This window comes from Protopterus annectens, chromosome 4.part0 (genome assembly GCF_019279795.1).
Source record: "Protopterus annectens isolate FY-2018-M chromosome 4.part0, PAN1.0, whole genome shotgun sequence".
In the NCBI taxonomy this organism is placed as follows: domain Eukaryota; kingdom Metazoa; phylum Chordata; order Ceratodontiformes; family Protopteridae; genus Protopterus; species Protopterus annectens.
The window spans coordinates 684,372,830-684,392,658 of NC_056733.1; the positions used below are offsets into that span (position 1 = coordinate 684,372,830).

At 41.2% G+C, this 19,829-nt stretch overlaps 1 protein-coding gene across 1 annotated transcript in view; it reads left to right on the forward strand.

Moving 5' to 3' along the window:
• Positions 1–19,829, forward strand: part of LOC122799527 (P2X purinoceptor 4-like) — a 1,302,595-nt gene that overhangs the window by 133,706 nt on the left and 1,149,060 nt on the right. The gene's annotated exons all lie outside the window — the stretch shown is intronic.

The window sequence follows — 19,829 nt, forward strand, 5'->3', positions numbered from 1 at the left end:
CACTGGATGGCAGTGAGGAGTTACCGAATAGCTGGGTATCTACAGCAGAGCTAGTAAGAGAGATGGCTAGAAAGGTGCTTGGTGTGACATCTGGAAAGAGGAAGGAGGACAAGGAGACCTGGTGGTGGAATGAAGAAGTACAGGAGAGTATACAGAGAAAGAGGTTGGCAAAGAAGAAGTGGGATTGTCAGAGAGATGAAGAAAGTAGACAAGAGTATAAGGAGATGAGGTGCATGGCAAAGAGAGAGGTGGCGAAGGCTAAGGATAACGCGTATGAAGAGTTGTATGAAAGGTTGGACACTAAAGAGGGAGAAAAGGACCTGTACCAATTGGCTAGACAGAGGGACTGAGCTAGTAAAGATGTGCAGCAGGTATGGGTCATAAAGTATAATGAGGGAAATGTACTCACAAGTGAGGAGAGTGTGTTAAGCAGATGGAAAGAATACTTTGAGGGGCTGATGAATGAAGAGAATGAGAGGGAGAGAAGGTTGGATGATGTGTGGATAGTGAATCATGAAGTGCAGTGTATTAGCAAGGAGGAAGTAAGGATAGCTATGAAGAGGATGAAGAATGGAAAGGCTGTTGGTCCAGATGACATACCTGTGGAAGCATGGAGGTGTTTAGGTGAAATGGCAGTGGAGTTTTTAACTAGATTGTTTAATGAAATCTTGGAAAGTGAGAGGATGCCTGAGGAATGGAGGAAAAGTGTTTTGGTACCGATTTTTAAGAATAAGGGTGATGTCCAGAGCTGTAGTAACTACAGAGGGATTAAACTTGATCAGTCACAGCATGAAGTTATAGGAAAGAGTAGTGGAAGCTAGGTTAAGAAGGGAGGTGATGATTAGTGATTAACAGTATGGTTTCATGCCAGGAAAGAGCACTACAGATGCGATCTTTGCTCTAAGAGTGTTGATGGAGAAGTACAGAGAAGGTCAGAAGGAGTTGCATTGTGTGTTTGTGGACTTAAAGCATATGACAGGGTGCCTAGAGAGGACTTGTGGTACTGTATGAGGAAGTTGGGAGTGTCAGAGAAGTATGTAAGAGTGGTACAGGATATGTACAAGGGTAGTGTGCCAGCGGTGAGGTCTGTGGTGGGAGTGACAGATGCGTTTAAGGTGGAGGTGGGATTACATCAGGGATCAGCTCTGAGCCCTTTCTTATTTGCAATGGTGATGGACAGGTTGACAGACGAGATCAGACAGGAGTCCCCATAGACTATGATGTTTGCAGATGACATTGTGATCTGTAGTGAGAGTAGGGAACAGGTGGAGGAGACCCTGGAGAGGTGGAGATATGCGCTAGAGAGAAGAGGAATGAAGATCAGCAGGACTAAGACAGAATATGTGTGTGTGAATGAGAGGGAGAATAGAGGAATGGTGAGGATGCAAGGAGTAGAGGTGGCGAAGGTGGATGAGTTTAAGTACTTGGGATCAACAGTTCAGAGTAATGGTGAGTGGGGAAGAGAGGTGAAGAAGAGAGTACAGGCAGGATGGAGTGGGTGGAGAAGAGTGTCAGGAGTGATTTGTGACAGATGAGTACCAGTAAGAGTGAAAGGGAAGGTCTGCAAGAGGGTAGCGAGACCAGCTATGTCATATGGGTTGGAGACAGTGGCATTGACAAAAAGGCAGGAGTCAGAGCTTGACATGGCAGAGATGAAGATGTTAAGATTTGCACTGGGTGTGACAAGGATGGACAGGATTAGGAATAAGTATATTAGAGTGTCAGCCCAGGTTGTAAGGTTTGGAGACAAAGCCAGAGAGGCAAGATTACTTTGGTTTGGACATGTGTTGAGGAGGGATGCAGAGTATATTGGGAAAAATATGCTAAGGATGAAGCTGCCAGGTAACAGGAAAAGTGGAAGGCCTAAGATAAGGTTTATGGATGTGGTGAGAGAGGACATGCAGGTGGTTGGTGTGACAGAGCAAGATGCAGAGGACAGGAAGAAATGGAAACAGTTGATCTTCTGTGGTGACCCCTAACGGGAGCAGCCGAAAGAAGAAGAAGATAAGATGGATATTTCAAATGTGTCTCTATTTTTGGGACTGTATTCCCACATTATTGGCTTCATCCAGGTTTTTTGTGCCAAGGTTGAGAGCTATGGTGAGAAATGAATTCACTAAATGGTAGCCATTTAAGTTTCAGTCTTCCTCTCTTTCATAAAACAGATGAGCTGGCATAGTGGTATGTTGCTCTGACTATTTTGCACAGGGTCCTGGGTTCAATACTTGGCAGTGACATGTATGGTGGTAACACAGCATTTTATTCTAGCAACTTTCCAACATTATATAATCGATGTTTAAAATGTGTCCCTGTTTTTTTTGTCTTTTGCCCCCCCCCCCACTAAATTTTGGCTTTTTCCAGACTTCTTGTGCTGCAAAGTTCAGAGATACAGCTGAGTGTCAAGTAGATTTTACAAGAAGCTGAGAGCTGCAGGGGAACAAAAGTTTAGTGCTGCTTATGCTGAGTCTGCTTTTATTGTTAATAGCATAATAGGTAGTATACTTGCTTTTGATGCAGAAGGCTGTGGGTTCTACTCCCACAGTAGGTAGATGCATTGCTGATACTGTATTGTATTGTAAAAGGGGTGGATGCTGCATTCCTTTTTGGTGAAGATACCTAGTAACTATATGAACCTGTTATCAGTTTGCCATCCATTCCCTATTGCAATATTACTAGCTTATCATTTTTTAATGCAACATAGGCAATTTATTCCTCAAGGGCAACAGGCACTTTATTTGTAGATGAAACAATGAAATATAAAGTTGTTTGCTAGCAGCAACCTCTTCATTAGTTACACATTTCTTTAATGTGGAATTATTTAGATGACTTTTACTTCTTTAGAGATTGTGCATATTTACTGATACTGGTGGACTGTAGAAGTTTGAGTAGACTTTTATGATAGAAATGTTCTGAATTGGGCAGTTTTGTCATTATTGGTGCATGCATTTTGTTTCATTATTTACTGGAAAAATGTTCAAAACAACAAATTTAAAACACCCTCTAACAACTGTACTATATTGTACAAGGAATATAATTTAATAAAATCAGGAAGGTGTATCAAAGAGCACGTGTATGTTTTGTGTGCAAGGGGCCTATGATTTGAAAACAGCCCAAAGTTAATATTTATCTGCCACTGGCAAAATGTATTTTCTTTGAAAGTGGGTTTCAATGCTGTTTCAATGAATGTGAGTTTCAAGGGCAGAGAAGTTTTAATGCTTATAAGTCTGTTTTCATTGTGAGATTGCATCGCTTTGTTTAGCAGATGTTTTAGTGTTTGTGCTGTAAAATGCAAAATAAAACTTTCAAATGAAGTCCAAATCATTCTAGAAGTAAAGCAGTATGCACATTAATGTTTATGGTAAATGGGGTGAAATAGACAAGTAATGGTTCATTGGAATGGCTGCAGGGGGGAGGCTCCATTCGACCATGATTTTGTGAGGGGGGAGGGAAGCAAACTCAGACAGCCCCGGCTGAACTATACCTCTCAACTGTCCAGATTTTCACAGATTGAATAGATTTTTGCTTCTTATTTTTGGTTTGTTCCTCATAAAATGTGTGGTTTTCTGGCAAATAATTAGAAATTAAGTCACTAAATAATGACAAACACTGAGTTTCAGACTTCATAACCTTCAGAAAAATGCATGCTAAAGCAAGACCTGTTATTCTATCAACTGTCTCAGTTTATACAACAATTTTTAGTACTGTTTTTATGTTCCCCCAGTATATTTGGTCTTGTCCAAATTTCCTGCATTAACAGGTTGAGAGGTACATGCAAATAAATTGCTTTATAGAATTAGGCATATCCAAACCTCTCAACTGTCCCTAATTTTGGCTCAAAATGTTGCTCTTCCCCTAATAATCCCACCGCAAAATAGCAATTTTGGAAGAAAACGTGGAGGGTTTACAATTAAGAAATAACTGTAATAATCAGAGTTATAGATTATTTTTATTTCAGAAATGCATGTAGATTATTTTATTTTGTCAGCTGCTCAAGTTAGCAGTACTAATATTAAAAAAGTGTCCCTTCTTTGACAGGTTCCCAGCAGTATTGTGTGGCTATTTTATATTTTTCCATCACATTTTTGGTTCATTTTTCATAAAATTGTGGTTTTTTTTGGTAAATTAGTGGCAAATCATTAAAGACTGATGTTAGAAAATAATGACAGACAATCGAGTTTCAGATTTCATATTAATGCAAGACCTACTATTCTATTATCTTTCTAAGTTTATAAGAGCAATATTTAAAAGTGCCCTTATTTTTGGGCCTTTGTTCCACTTTTATGTATGGCTTTGTCCAGATTTCTTGCTCTGAGGTTGAGAGGTATGACAAATGTATCAGGGCCATCACAGTCAGCCAGAGACCATCACAGTCAACCAGAGACATTTCAAATTGTGACATACTTGTTGCACCCCAATCCCCCATGTAGTGACTCTGTATGTGTCCAAGCAAGGCAAGGAGCAGTTATGTAGTGTAAATGTGCAGAGTACCCCCCACCCCCCATCCAAGGTAGACACAAGTACTACTTTTATTCTGTCCTTGATTTTGCAGAATGTTCTGGTTTCTGTCATATTTATATACTGTTGATTTATGCTTATTATTACTCAGAAAGTGCCTGTTGCTCTGTGTTTAAGTAGCAATGCTTTAATGACCATCAGATAAACTTGTCTGAGATTGTAAGATACAAGTAAGCGTTAATAAGCATACTGTTAAATAATTGCCAACATTGAAAGCCTTTCTGTTGTTGCCATGCAGAGAATACTTACATAACTAGATAATGTATAAGCCTTGGGTATTGAGCTGCATATGACAGTATTTGTAATAAAGGACAGGATTACATTATTTTAAGAAGCTCGTTACATTTGTTGGAGACTTGTAGTCATCTTTACAGGCTTTACCTGTAAGCCAAACAGAATGCCAATCTATCATGTGTGGTCCATTACCTGTACAATAATCCTTAAAGCAATGTATCTTGAGCTTGTTTCTTGTTTGCGTTTCATGTTTTACTTTGATCATGTTTTCCCCATGAAACAAGTAGATAGTTGTTGTCAGGCAGCACGTCTTTTTTGGATAAGAAACATTTTTACAAGTGGGGGTATCACAGAGATTACTACTTTCAGCATGTTACTTGATGCTTTAATAAAGCTGAATATAAATTATAATTAGAATTGCAGTGCAAGGAGAAGTGGTTTGAGTTGAGTGCTGCTTGTTTTTCTTATACTTGATTTTGACTGGCATTCCAGTAATGTATTTAAAAAGTAATTTATTTTTTCATGCCTCACAACCTTTTTGTTTCCATCTAGATATTAAGTAAGCTGTCATGCAGCCAATGCATTGAAATATGTTTTTTCTTCTACACTTCATTTTGTCTTGATTGGACTCTCATAATGTATAAGTGAATAAGAATGTATAAGTGAATTTAAGTAAATCTTTATCTGCACATTTTTCAAATAATACAGCATTTAAATTGATTTATTTGTGTTGCATTGAATACTATCTAGCTGGAAATTGTGGCACTGTTTTTTTCAGTTAGTGCTTGTTAGAATTCTTGAATAGCCAGTGATAAGTGGGAGTAGTTTACTTCATTGTTATTCGGTTCCTGCCTTATATAAGTGATACATTTTGAATTATTTTCTGCTTAAACTCTGAGCTTTGGCCTGCTAAGACCTACATGAAATCAAATCAACTGGACGTATAAGTGAATTTACTTAAATCTTTATCTGAACTTTTTTCAAATAATACAGCATTTAAATTGATTTATTTGTGTTGCATTGAACACTATCTAGCTGGAAGTTGTGGCTCTGTTTTTTCAGTTAGTGCTTGTTAGAATTCTTGAATAGCCAGTGATAACTGGGGGTAGTTTACTTCATTGTTATTCGGTTCCTGCCTTATATAAGTGGTACATTTTGAATTATTTTCTGCTTAAACTCTGTGCTTTGGCCTGCTAAGACCTACATAAAATCAAATCAACTGGATGTATAAGTGAATTTAAGTAAATCTTTAGCTGCACTTTTTTCAAATAACACAGCATTTAAATTGATTTGTGTTGCATTGAATACTATCTAGCTGGAAGTTGTGGCTCTGTTTTGTCAGTTCCCCACCCACCCTCCCTGCTTTTGTTTTGGTGTTAATCTTGGTGGCTTTGAAACCGCCCGCCCCTCTTGTAAATTTGCATTTGGATACCCCTCCTGGGCCCATCTCATTTGCTCACTCAAAAAAAAAATTTGCACTTTTTTCATCTGTTTTTACTGTATTTATGTTTCTTCCTACTTTATTTTGCTTTTGCATTATCTTAAAAGTACTCAATTGTATTTATTACTGCTTGGTGTAGCTATCATTCTAAGCCTTTTGGTTTAAGCACTTGGGCTTCAGACCAGTTGCTTTACATTAAGAAGGTTTGTGGTCTGCACTGTTGTGGCAGGACAGGTATCTTACATCCTTCTAAGTTGGGAACTGCTGTTTGAAGGCTCAGTATCTGTTATTCTAAAAAGTGTATTAGTTTTGGTTTAAGCACTTGGGCTTCAGGCCAGTTATTTTACATTAAGAAGGTTCGTGGTCTGCACTCTTGTGGGAGGAGAGACTGGACTCTGCCCTTCTGAGCTGGGAATTTCTGGTTAAAGGCTTATAGTGCCTGCATATTTAACCTGTTTCTTACTGAAATTGGTGCGCCTTGTTTGCTGTAGCATAGACTAGATCCAGGCCTGCTGAATCTAGCTTTGTTTGCATAACTTCAGCACTAATCCAGGCCTTCATAAAAGTATTCAATTGCATTTATTACTGCTTGGTAGTAACCTGATTAAAGTGTAGCTATCATTCTAAGCCTTTTGGTTTAAGCACGTGGGCTTCAGACCAGTTGTTTTACATTAAGAATGTTTGTGGTCTGCACTGTTGTGGCAGGATAGGAAGCTTACATCCTTCTAAGTTGGGAACTGATGATTGAGGGCTCAGTGTCTGTTATTCTAAAAGTGTATTAGTTCTGGTTTAAGCACTTGGGCTTCAGACCAGTTATTTTACGTTAAGAAGGTTCGTGGTCTGCACTCTTGTGGGAGAAGAGGCTGGACTCTGCCCTTCTGAGCTGGGAATTTCTGGTTAAAGGCTTATAGTGCCTGCATATTTGACCTATTTCTTACTGAAATTGGTGCGTCTTGTTTGCTGTAGCATAGACTAGATCCAAGCCTGCTGAATCTAGCTTTGTTTGCATAACTTGAGCACTAATCCAGGCCTTCTTACAAGTAGTCAATTGTAATTATTACTGCTTGGTAGTAATCGGATTAAAGTGTAGCTATCATTCTAAGCCTTTTGGTTTAAGCACTTGGGCTTCTGACCAGTTGTTTTACATTAAGAAGGTTTGTGGTCTGCACTGTTGTGGCAGAACAGGTAGCTTACATCCTTCTAAGTTTGAAACTGCTTATTGAATGCTCAGTGTCTGTTATTCTAAAAGTGTATTAGTTCTGGTTTAAGCACTTGGGCTTCAGGCCAGTTCTTTTACATTAAGAGGGTTCGTGGTCTACACTCTTGAGGGAGGAGAGGCTGGACTCTGCCCTTCTGAGCTGGGAATTTCTGGTTAAAGGCTTATAGTGCCTGCATATTTGAACTGTTTCTTACTGAAATTGGTGTGCCTTGTTTGCTGTAGCATAGACTAGATCCAGGCCTGCTGAATCTAGCTTTGTTTGTATAACTTGAGCACTAATCCAGGCCTTCTTTTTTGGAGAAGGTTCCCCTGTACCCCAGTGGCAGGAGTGTGCAGTTAGAACTTGTCTGATTGAAGACTGCAGGAACAGGACTCAGTTTTGAGATTTTTTTACTGGTTAATTGGGTAATTTGTTTAAAAGCCTTTCCTGATTGCTTGTAGTCATCTAAAGCTGTTTTAAGTGTATTGTTTATTATTTGTAGTAATTTAAAGCTGTTTTAAGTGTATTTTTACTGTTTTTACCCTATCTTTTCAAAAAAAAAATTTTCCTTCTTTCCAACCTTTCTAAGCTAGTATAGTCCAGTTTTCAGGCTAGTGCTGAATTCAGGGCTGTTACAGTTTTCTGAGTTGTCCATACCTTACTTGGATAGAGGGAGGTTTCTCTGTTCACCTGTGAGAGAGGGAGCTTTGAGTAGCCATCAGTCCCTGGAGGAGTGGTTCCAGCCCAGAAGTTAGTAGTTTGTGGGCCATTTTGGGCTAATTTCTATATCTTTCATTTCCCTGCTGTAAAAAAACGCATTTGCATGGTTTTGCACATCTGGGCAGCGCCGGTTAGCTAGGGCTAAATTTATCCTGGCTCCACCAAGTCTCCTCTTCAGTTTTTCCCTTGAAAGTAGTCAAACTCTCAACCTAAGCACTTAAAAAGCATCCTACAGTCCAGCACTTGCTCAGACCTAATAGCAAGCACTGATACACCTCGACACTTGATTGCCCAGCAGGGCAAGGCTCATTATTCACAACTCACCAACCAAGTGACTAAGCAGCTCACCCTACTATTCAGATATGACCAAAGGGCAATTTCAGGTATACTCTCCAGTCCAGCTGGTGAACCTGGGTATCCTGAGGCAATGTTACAACTGCCTCATGTACACAGACAACCCTCTCCTCCTACCACAAAACATTAACATATGCGAGAGATGCAATTATATAGCTAAATTGGAGGCTAAGCTCTCTCCACCCAAGACTGGAACAAGCAGTCATGAGGCGAAGGTTAACACTTGCACCACCCATCCAGCCTCACATAGACTTACTAAACCAGCACTGGCAAAAAATACACATAAATACACAAAATCATACTCGGAGGCTCTAAATAAAAACCTGCAAAAGCATCACAGACCTCCAAAGCAGACACCCAAAAAACCTGCACCTACCATCACAAACCAGACAACACATAAAACACAAAATCAGTGTGCTGCACAATCACAGCCCTTAGGGCGAAATAACATACCTAACACACTAGTAATAGGTGACTCTATAGTCAGGCACACTGATGTCCCACTCACTAGGCTGGACAAGGAGAAGGTTTCTGTTAGTTGACTGTTGGGATCCAGAATCTGCCACATAAGACAAGCACTCAGGTCACTCCAGAACAAGTACAAATATGACTCTGTCATTGTTCATGTTGGTGTGAATGACCTGAGACGTACCTCACTGGACTACATGAAAAGAGACATGGAAGAGCTCTCTGATCATGTAGCCAGGCGGGTATGACCCTGCCCTGAGTAGCATCCTGCCCTCACCAAAAATGATACTGCAGTATAAAGAAAAAATGATCAATTTCAACAATTGGCTAAGCTTCTGGTGTCATTCAAAGGGGATCCAGTGTCTGTCAGCCTGGGATGACATGCTCGACAGGTCTCGTTACTTCACAAGAGATGGCTTGCACTTGTCAACCCTAGGCTTTCGACTACTGGCCAAGGCTCTTGCCGCCCCCATAGTGCCTTTTTTAGGCAAGGCTCAAAAGTCAAACCCACCTCCGTAAACAGCACAAATAAAAAAATGAGGGTTATGCTACTCAACGCCAGGAGTTTAAATCTCAAAATGCATGCACTCAAAGCACTCCTCAGTATGGAGAACGTCGACATCTGTGCAGTAACTGAAACCTGGTTCAAGGCTCCACAGAGAACCCCAGCACTACCAGGCTACAACTCATACCACACATTTTGCCCACAGAACATGGACCAAAACACAAAAGGAGGGGGTGTATCCATATTCATCAAGGATACCTACACCTCCAGGTTAGTGGCGCAGCATGAGACCTCCGAGATCATCCATGTACAACTAACATCAGGCAAATCTGCAATGCAAATTGTGGCCTGCTACAGATCACCCTCCATGACCCAGGACCACCACTCCACCTTTCTGGAGACACTGGAAAACATGAAGGTCCTACCGAACACCCTGATATTGGGCTATTTCAATTACCCTACTGTTAACTGGGAAAACTACTCAAGTACAAACTCCCAGGTCCAGCGCTTCCTTGGATTTATCAACTCAAATGCCCTGGATCAGCTGGTAAACTCCCCTACCAAAGGTGAAAACATATTGGACCTGGTCATCACCAACATGGGCGACAGGTGTTCTACACTAGAGGTCAACCAATCACTGGTTAGATCAGACCATAAACTAATCACTCTGGATGTCCACACCCCACCATCACTCCCAACTAAGGAAACCACAGTAAAAAAATTTTCTAAAGCAAACTTCACCTTACTTAAGACAGAGATGGTAAGTTTCACAGCCCCCACACTAAAGGATAACGCTGCCCAAGATGCAGAAACCTTTACAAATACATTCTATGAGCACCTACAAGGATGCATGGATCATGCCATCCCTAGCAAAACTAAACTCACTCCCCTAAGAGAAGGAAACCAGTCTGGTGGACCCTTGCCATAAACAGGCTATACAATAGAAGGAGGAAACTAGTTCAGAAAAAAAGCAAATCCAAAGATGGAAAGACATCCCTGATCATTATCAGTAAGAAACTAAGGTCCCTCATAAAATCCTCCAAGGCTAACTTCGAAAGAAAAATAGCCAAGGATTCGAAAGATAACCACAAAGCTTTCTTTAGCTATATCAAGAATCTAAGTGGCAACTCGTAGATATGCTCTGAGCTAGTGCAAAATAGCACAAAATATACTGAACCCACTGATATTGCCAACATCCTGGCAGATAGATTCAGTGCAAACTTCACCCCCCTCTCACCCCCAAAAGGGCCGACAATAATACCAGAAAAGTGTAGTGTCCCAGAAATCACAGACGCACAGGTGAAAACTTCGTTTCTCCACTAAACTTCTTGTAACCTTAACTAAATCAAACAACCTTGCTGGTGACTCCCTTTTCTCTAACGCCCTTGGTAAACACTGGAATCAACTTCCTACTGAACTTACTTCTATTCCAAATCCTATTCTGTTCAAACAAAAACTCAGAACTTACCTTAAAAATCAATGGTTATGTCCCTGTTGTAACCCCGACTAGATCTCCCTATATTCCCCTCTAATCCTCCCCCTTCCTCTCCTTCTTCCTTCTTTTCTTCTACTAGTTTTATGATCATCACTTTATAAGTGCTAGCTCTCTAGTTTTCCCTCTCCATTTTTAGATGCCTTTCTTTTTACTGAATATTCTGTTCAAACAAAAACTCAGAACTTACCTTAAAAATCAATGGTTATGTCCCTGTTGTAACCCCGACTAGATATCCCTATATTCCCCTCTAATCCTCCCCCTTCCTCTCCTTCTTCCTTCTTTTCTTCTACTAGTTTTATGATCATCACTTTATAAGTGCTAGCTCTCTAGTTTTCCCTCTCCATTTTTAGATGCCTTTCTTTTTACTGAAAGTATATTTTTTTACTAATCTACTCTCTCTATTTATTCTGTATATTTTCCTCTTTCTCTTCTACTCTCCCTTATATAATCTTCCTATAAAACAATGTGAAATAAGTTTAATTTTTATTTTGTGAGTGAGAATGATGAATCATATTATGTCATGTTAATAGCAATGCCTGTGATATCTTCCTGCATATTTGCATATTCCCACCTCCTTCTTCATTAATATTTAAATGTGTTATATTATGAAACTGTGTTTATCTCTATGTGGAGCTTTTCTCCCCGGGCCTCTACTGAAAATGGAAATATATCCAGTTAGACTAGCCCGGTTAACAAATGTAAAATAAAATAAATAAATAAATAAAACATCACTTTCAAAAGCCAAAAGCACAGCATCAATGGGGCCAGATGGTGTCCCAGGCTGCGTCTTGTATGAACTACAGAACAAACTAAGCCCCCACCTAAACACACTGTTCAACCTCAGCCTCTCCACAGGCTACGTGCCCATAGAATGGCACACAGCAACAGTTATAACGCTCCACAAAGGAGGGGCCACAACTGACCCTGGTGACTATCACCCCATAAGCCTGACTTGCCTGGTCTGCAAGACTATGGAGCGCATCATCATGGAACTCATTAACAAAGACATTGGGAACCTCCAAACACTTGACCCAACCCAGTTCAGCTTTGTTAAGGGCAGATCATGCCTACTAAACCTGGTTGACTTCTTCAAGACAGTCACCAAGGCCATAGATGAGGGGAAGGTAGTTCACACAGCCTACCTTGACCTCGCCAAGGCTTTTGACACCGTTCCCCACTCAGGAATTATAGAAAAATTCACCAGCCTGAACATAAACCCCTACATCATGAGATGGGTTGCCAACTGGCTTACAGACAGAACTCACACGGTAAGAATAGTGGGCTCCAGGTCCGACTCTAAACCAGTCACAAGTCGTGTCCCACAAGGCTCGGTCCTGGGACCCCTACTGTTCAGCATATACGCCTCAGAAGTACAGGCAAACACAGGAGGACTATGGCTAACCAAGTTCGCCGATGACTGCAAACTGGGAGCCATAATTGACTCACCAGCTGACACAGACATTCTCCAAAAGGGCCTTACTGAGACGGACACCTGGTGTCAAAGTCATGGTCTCAAGCTAAATGCCAAAAAATGCATAGTCATCCTGTTTGGGAAAAACAAAACACCCATGAATTACTACATAGGTGGCAGCTCCCTTAATACAGAAGAGGTAATAAGAGATCTGGGGACCCAGGTAGATAGTAATCTCTCCTTTGACAATCATATTGCCAAAGTAGTTAAGAAATCCTTCTATGTAGCCCATCTAATTACTAAAGGGTTCACATCTAGAAATAAAGAGGTTATAGTGCCCCTCTTCTCGTCACTCATTAGACCCATCATATAGTAGAATGCCCCGTTTGGGATGTACCTCACAAGACACTTCCAACAGCTGGAAAGACCACAAAAGTACCTCACCAAGAGGATTACTGGTCTCAAACATATGTCCTATGCAGCCCGACTGGAAAAACTCCAGCTGTACTCAGTGGCAAATCGCTTACTCAGAGGTGATCTCTGCCTGACTTACAAAGCCATGTCCAACTCAGAATTGATGGACATGCGCCACCTAAAGAAATCCAAGTCACTGCGAGCCACTCGCTCTAGTGAGCTAAACCTCCCCACAACAATAAATAGAACATGCTGGAGGGATAGATTCCTGTCACAGAGACTCCCCATGCTTTGGAACAAAATTCCTAACTACATTAGGCAGAGCCCCTCACTAACACTCTTCAAGAGAAAACTTGATGAGTGGATGGGTAAGAGAAAATACACCCCTGGGATCACTTCGTTGGCTCTTCTTGACAGAGGCTCAGTTAATTAATCAATGGGGCGGCGAAAGCTGACACTCTGGCTAGGCTTATAAATGCCCTTGGACAGATAGCCTAGTACCTACCCTATGAACCTATAATGACAGTTTGGCACCAGGGGCAGCATATTTAATTAAAGTTCCAGTTTTTGTGGTTTTGAGCATAGCTCCTCCTCTTTCTAGTTGGCCACACTCCTTCCCATTAGCCCCACCCATTCAGCTGTCTCCTGCAGCCCCCTTTTGATTTGAAGTCACCAGCCGCCACTGCAATACAAGTAATGCAAAGAGTACATTTTTACAATAAGTAGTAAAAAGTTCAATACAATGAATACTAAGAAGGCAATATAAAACAGTATCAGTGTTGATAAAAGTATAATAGATATGCTGTATATAAGGTATATAACATTATAGGGTCACTGTTGTAAATTGAGGAAGCAAAGGGCGAAACTTGATAATGTTTGAGAGTTGCTGAGGGAGTATGATGAGAGATGTGAATTGTAACAGGAATGCAAGGAGTTAACAGTTCTTGGTTGGGATACAAGGTGTCAGTGTGCTAAGGAAGGATGAGGGGAATATCAAATATTAATGGCGATGGTTAAGTTTACAGATGACATTTACTTTGAGGGTTAACCATTGCTGACGGTATATAATCAGTTGCGCACCTCCCCCAAATTATATTATGCCATCATTCGATTAACCCCGTCCACTGATGGCGCAGTCGGGGGAAGGTGAATCCACCCATCCTGAACCCCTTTTCCAATTTCTGCACACGGGGTTGGGGTTTCACTTCACGTCATCTAGAGCCAAGGTGGCTACCCCTGCTGCGGTAGTTCATCAGTACCACACACATTATTATTATTGCTAAACTGCTTTCAGGTGATCGATTCTTGTTGGAAATTTTTGGGGGGGGGGGCAGCATTGTAGTCTTCTCTCCGTTACCCTTAACCTGACGTTCTTAAGTGGTGAAGTCCTATGGAAGTTACTAAATCAAATGCACCTTTATCAGTATTATTATCATAGCCTGTTTTAGGCACCAGTGAACCCTGCAGTCGCTGGGGGCCCCCTGGTCCTGGGGGGGCCCCCAACCACAGCAAGTTATCTTAATCTTGATATTTTGTAACATTTCTGTCAAACCAACAAAAGCTAGTACAGCAATTTTGTATACTTAATAAAGCAGGTAAGTAATAATAACTCATATTTATCTCCTTCAAAATTCAAACATCTTTAGTTATAGTAACAGTATTTTGTCAACTAACAAGCTTTACAATTTCATTAAATATTTTACCAATGACATAATGCCCTGGCCTAGGTTAAGCCCTGATGGTGGACATCCTCTTCACTAAAATTAACAACATAGCCAGTTTTAGGTACCTGCAATAACTGTGGCTGAAAGGGGCCCCTTAATCATCAATGACTGTGTGGGGGGCCCCACTAAAACTGCTGTTGGCTGGGGAAAAATGAGGAGAAAAAATGTATTAAGTTTCAGTTATACGCTTTAACCTGAACAGGACTGTGATATGACCCTGTTAGGACAAAGCTGTAATAAACATAAGCAAAGTAAGCACTGCAGAGATCAGCAGCCCAGGGCAACCAATCTCATTGTAAACTGTGGAGTTTTAGAAGAGCTGATGCTTCTTGTATCTTTCGGCTTTTCCTGGTTAGGGGTCGCCACAGTGGAACTCCGGTCCGCTGACTGGCAGTAGATTTTTACGTACCGAGTTGCCAGCCCCGACGCACAACCTTCAACGAAGGTATGCCCATTCACACATGTCTCCACACAGAAGACGCTTTAGCTGAGAATCGAACAAGGCAATGTCTTACTGTGAGGTGACAATGCTACCGCAGCACCACCACCGCAGTAAGAAGAGCTGATGCTTCTAATCTTCAGAAATGGTTTCTCTTTCAAGGTTTTTATACATACTGGCAGAACAACTGATACTATAACTCTCAACATCTTTGCTGAAGAATTCTGTTCAGTGATAAAAATAATAAATTCTCAAAATGAGGAACACATTTTATATATTACTCTAATTCATTTAAAAAGTTACTATAATAACACATTTTGCATCAACATGCATTTTTAGACAATAAGTATAAAAATCTGATCACTGGATTTATTGTGACAGAGCAAAATTATGAGACAAAATCAGGAATATCTGTGAAATCAGGGATAGTGATAGGTATTAATTTACTCCTCACTGAGGTAAATAAAAGTGACTTATCCCTGTTGCTGTTTGATGACTGCTAAACGCAATCACTGATCTTGTGTAGTAGTACTAGTGTTGTACAATGTACTTGCTGAAATAAGTACAAAATTAGCATTGCTGTGGTGTGTGTGTGTGTGTGTGTGTGTGTGTGTGTGTGTGTGTGTGTGTGTGTGTGTAAAAAATATCACAGATTTTTATCAATGCACATATCCAATAATGCTGGAACGCACACATTATTCTTCAGGGTATCAATAAAAATGTAACTAACAAGTGATTATATTTCAAAAGTAAAGCATAAAATATATCACAGAGCATTCAGACATGTAGATCTTCTAGGAATCTGGTGGCCCCCACTCCTTAAACTGTATAAATGGATACAGGAGGCTCCCTTAATCATCCTTGACTGTGGGGACCCCCAAAAAGCTGTTTTTGGTTGAGGAAAAATGACGAGAAAAAAATGCTTTCATTTTCTGATTGCACTCTTTAGCTTGAATGGAGTTATGATATGACCCTGTTAGGATAAAACTGATAATGGCCTTTGTCCTCAACCACAAACATTCTAAAACATCTCTGCTCAGATGCTTGTGTACAGACATTTACTGTAGGTTATGAGGGTGCTGGGGATTATGTAGTTATCATTTCCTTAAGTTTTCTAACAGACTTCAGAGGTATACAAAGAAAGTTACTTTAGCTCCTGTAGGGGCAGTATACTGCCTGGTAGCAGCAAAGTAGAATACATTATTGCAATCATTTATTTTCACTTTCCTCACAATCAAACATCAGGCACATATATAGCTGGTTGCCTTTGGGGGTTAGGATCGAAGAGTAAGTAGGCATGCTATGTATATGTATTTCAGAAGTCACTTGAAATATATGACTGTGGCAATTTGAATCTCTGCTTTCGTCCCAATCTAACACCAGAGGGTTGCATAGGCAGTGACTGTCATTTTGGGAGGATTAGTGAGGCAGGTAGTATTCCCGTACATGTTCTGTGTATCCTCACAACAATTGACTTGTTAATTTATTTTGAGCTACTATTTTTGTCAGCTTTGAATTTTAAGCCTTGGCTACAACTTGACTTCATTGAAAGACAAAAATAAGACTGACATTCTTTTTTCTTACTCACGATTTTTATTTAGGCCACTTTTGGATTAAAAGGTTGGGAAATGCCCTAGCTTCTGGGGGCACCGGCTTAACTGAGTTATTTCCTAAATGGTTATTACTGTGCTGTCTTGGTCAAGAAAGTATATTGAAAAGAAGGAAGGAAAAAGTACAGTTTTGTACCTACCATAAATGTAGATGTTCGAGGATCTCCATTGCTGCAGTCCTGACTAATGGGTACTCCGCTGCCCTCCATCGGCCCGAATACCAAAGGGCTAGATATGGCGTCGGTCATGGCGCCCGAGACTGACGTGGTGTCAGTATAAATGCGCATGACCGACACCATAACTTTAGTCTTTCTTGCCTCAGATGTCAGAATGCAAAAAAAAAACACCACCCAAAAACCCCAATCTAAAAAGAAAAAGGGGGAAGGAGGGAGGGAAAATTGGACTGCAGCAATGGAGATCCTCGAACATCTACATTTATGGTAGGTACAAAACTGTACTATGTTCGACGTCTCCCATTGCTGCAGTCCTGACTAATGGGTAGAATCCCAGAGCGACGGAAAAACAAAAAGGGAGGTCGGACAACTAAATAGCCTGAGGAGCTGCAGACATGCCCTGTAAGACTGCAGTGGCAAACCCAGCCCTAGACTTAGAATAAAGAGGCAAATGATAATGCTTTGTAAAGGTATGTACAGAACTCCAGGTAGCTGCCTCTAGAATGTCTTTAGTAGCGACCCCTCTTAAAAAAGCAGTAGATGTGGCCGTAGCCCTAGTAGAATGAGGCCTGATCCCAACTGGAACTTCTTCACCATGATGAGAATAACAAAAGCAATACAATGGCCAATCCACTTGGAAATAGTTTGTTTTGAGACAGCTTTTCCACGGGAAGTCACAGCAAACGAAACAAACAACTGATGAGAACTTCTGAACTCTTTGGTTCTGAACAAATAATATCGTAACTGCCTATGTACATCCAAAGAATGCAAAACTTTTTCCCCTTCAGTTTGGGGGTTAGCATAAAAAGTAGGCAAATGCATAGACTGGTTCAATGCCACATTAGAAACCACTTTAGGCAGAAAAGTAGGATTAGTACGCAAGGAAACTCTGTCCCTGTGAAAAATCAGAAAAGGTTCCACTGCCATGAGAGCCTGTAATTCAGATACCCTTCTAGTAGAAGTAACAGCCAACAAAAAATCAGTCTTCCAAGACAACAACTTCAAGTCAGCCGTAGCTGCAGGTTCAAAAGGAGGCAGAGTCAGCTTCTCCAAAACAAAATTAAGATCCCAAGTAGGAGTAGGAGCCCTCCGTGGGGGTCTTATATTCTTTGCCCCTCTAAGAAACTGTTTAAGCAATGGATGTGAAAATAAAGGAGGGTCACCATCATAGTGAGCAGAAATAGCTGCAGCATGCACTTTAATAGAAGAGAAAGACAAACCCTTGTCCAATAACATAGTCAAATATTGCAATGTACAACTCAAATCAGGCAATGTGACATCAAAGCCTTTAGCTGAACTCCAAAGAAAAAATCTCTTCCATTTATCAGCATAAACTTTTCGAGTACTAGGACGCCTGGCTTCCAAAAGAACATCCAAAACTTGTTGAGGGAGCTGAAGGCCCTCATTCTCTAAAACTGAATGTGCCAGGCTGTCAGGTGTAGGGATTGCACCCTGACATTGAGAAAATGATTGTTTTCTTGAGACAATAAGTGAGGAATCCGTGGTAATGGCCAAGGGGCCCCCTGAATTAAACTCCTCAACAGAGGGTACCAATGCTGACGAGGCCAATCCGGTGCTATAAGGATCATGCACGGTTTGTCCCTCCTGACTTTCAACAGGACTTTTGGAAGAAGAGGCAGAGGAGGAAAGGCATACACGGGAAGGTTGCTCCAACTGAAGGATAGTGCATCTATTTTCCAGGCTTTCGGATGAAACAGCCTTGTGCAAAACAGAGGTAGTCGGAAATTCAGAGGAGAAGCGAACAGATCTATGTCTGGAGTTCCCCAAGCCATCGTCAACTGACGAAACACCTGAGGATCCAACTTCCATTCGTGAGGATCCACCATTTGCCTGCTCAGAACATCTGCTAATGAATTTTGTTCCCCTGGCAGAAACTGTGCTCGAAGAGTGATGTGCAGATCCAAAGCAGTTTCCCATAACAGCATTGCTTGTCTGCAAAGAGGGTAAGAATGAGTTCCCCCCTGCTTGTTGATGTACCACATGACAGTTGTGTTGTCTGTTCGAATCAACACTAGTCCCGGGCGAAGCAGATCCTTGAATGCTTTTAAGGCAAATTGAACTGCCAGCATCTCCTTCATATTGATATGCAAGTGAAGCAACTCCGGGGGAAAAAGGTCTTGAATCCATTTTCCTTTGAAATGAGCACCCCAGGCTGACTCCGAGGCGTCTGTCGTTAATATCTGACTTGCCTCTGGTTGGGTCACAGAGAGTCCCTTGTTTAGGTGACATTCCTGAGCCCACCACACAAATTCCTTCTGGATGCAAGGAAGAATCCGAATGACAGTGTCCAAATCGTGGCTGTGTTGAGTCCAAACGCTTTTGAGATACCATTGTAGCTTCCTCATATGCAGTTTGGCATTGGGAAGTACTAGAATGCAAGATGCCATGAACCCCAAGGCTTGAAGGACTGTCCTTGCAGTCAGCCTGGACAGGACTGATAGCTGTAGGAAGTACTGGTGAAGATTTCTTTGTTTGTCCGGGGTAAGAAATGCCATCTGAGTCGCTGTATTCAGACTCACACCCAGAAAACACATCTCTCGTGAGGGTACTAGACTGGACTTTATTTCGTTCACAGAATACCCCAGGCATCTGAAAACTGTCATCACACACTGCAGATGTCGAAGTAGTTCGTGCTTGTCTTGAGCCAGTATCAAACAATCGTCCAGATAAGGATAAATCTGAATTCCCCGTAGTCTGAGAAAAGCTATTACTGGAGCCAGGACTTTCGTGAATACCCTGGGCGCAGTAGACAAGCCAAAGGGCAATGCAGAGAACTGATAATGCAAATTCCCAGTCCGAAACCTCAGGAATTTCCTGCAACTGGGCCTGATAGGAATGTGGAGATAGGCCTCCTTGAGATCCAAAGTCACCATCCAGTGATCCCTGCCCAGCATAGGCAACAGCTGTTGCAGTGTTAACATCTTGAATTTCGGAATTTCTAGAAAGGTGTTTAGAATGGATAAATCCAGAATGGGCCTCCAAGTATTGCCCTTCTTTGGCACTAAGAAAAGACGGGAATAAAACCCTGTGCCCCTTTCCGCAGAAGGAACTTCCTGTATTGCTCCCAACTGGAGCAGAGAAGAAACCAGTGCCTGTGCTTCCAATT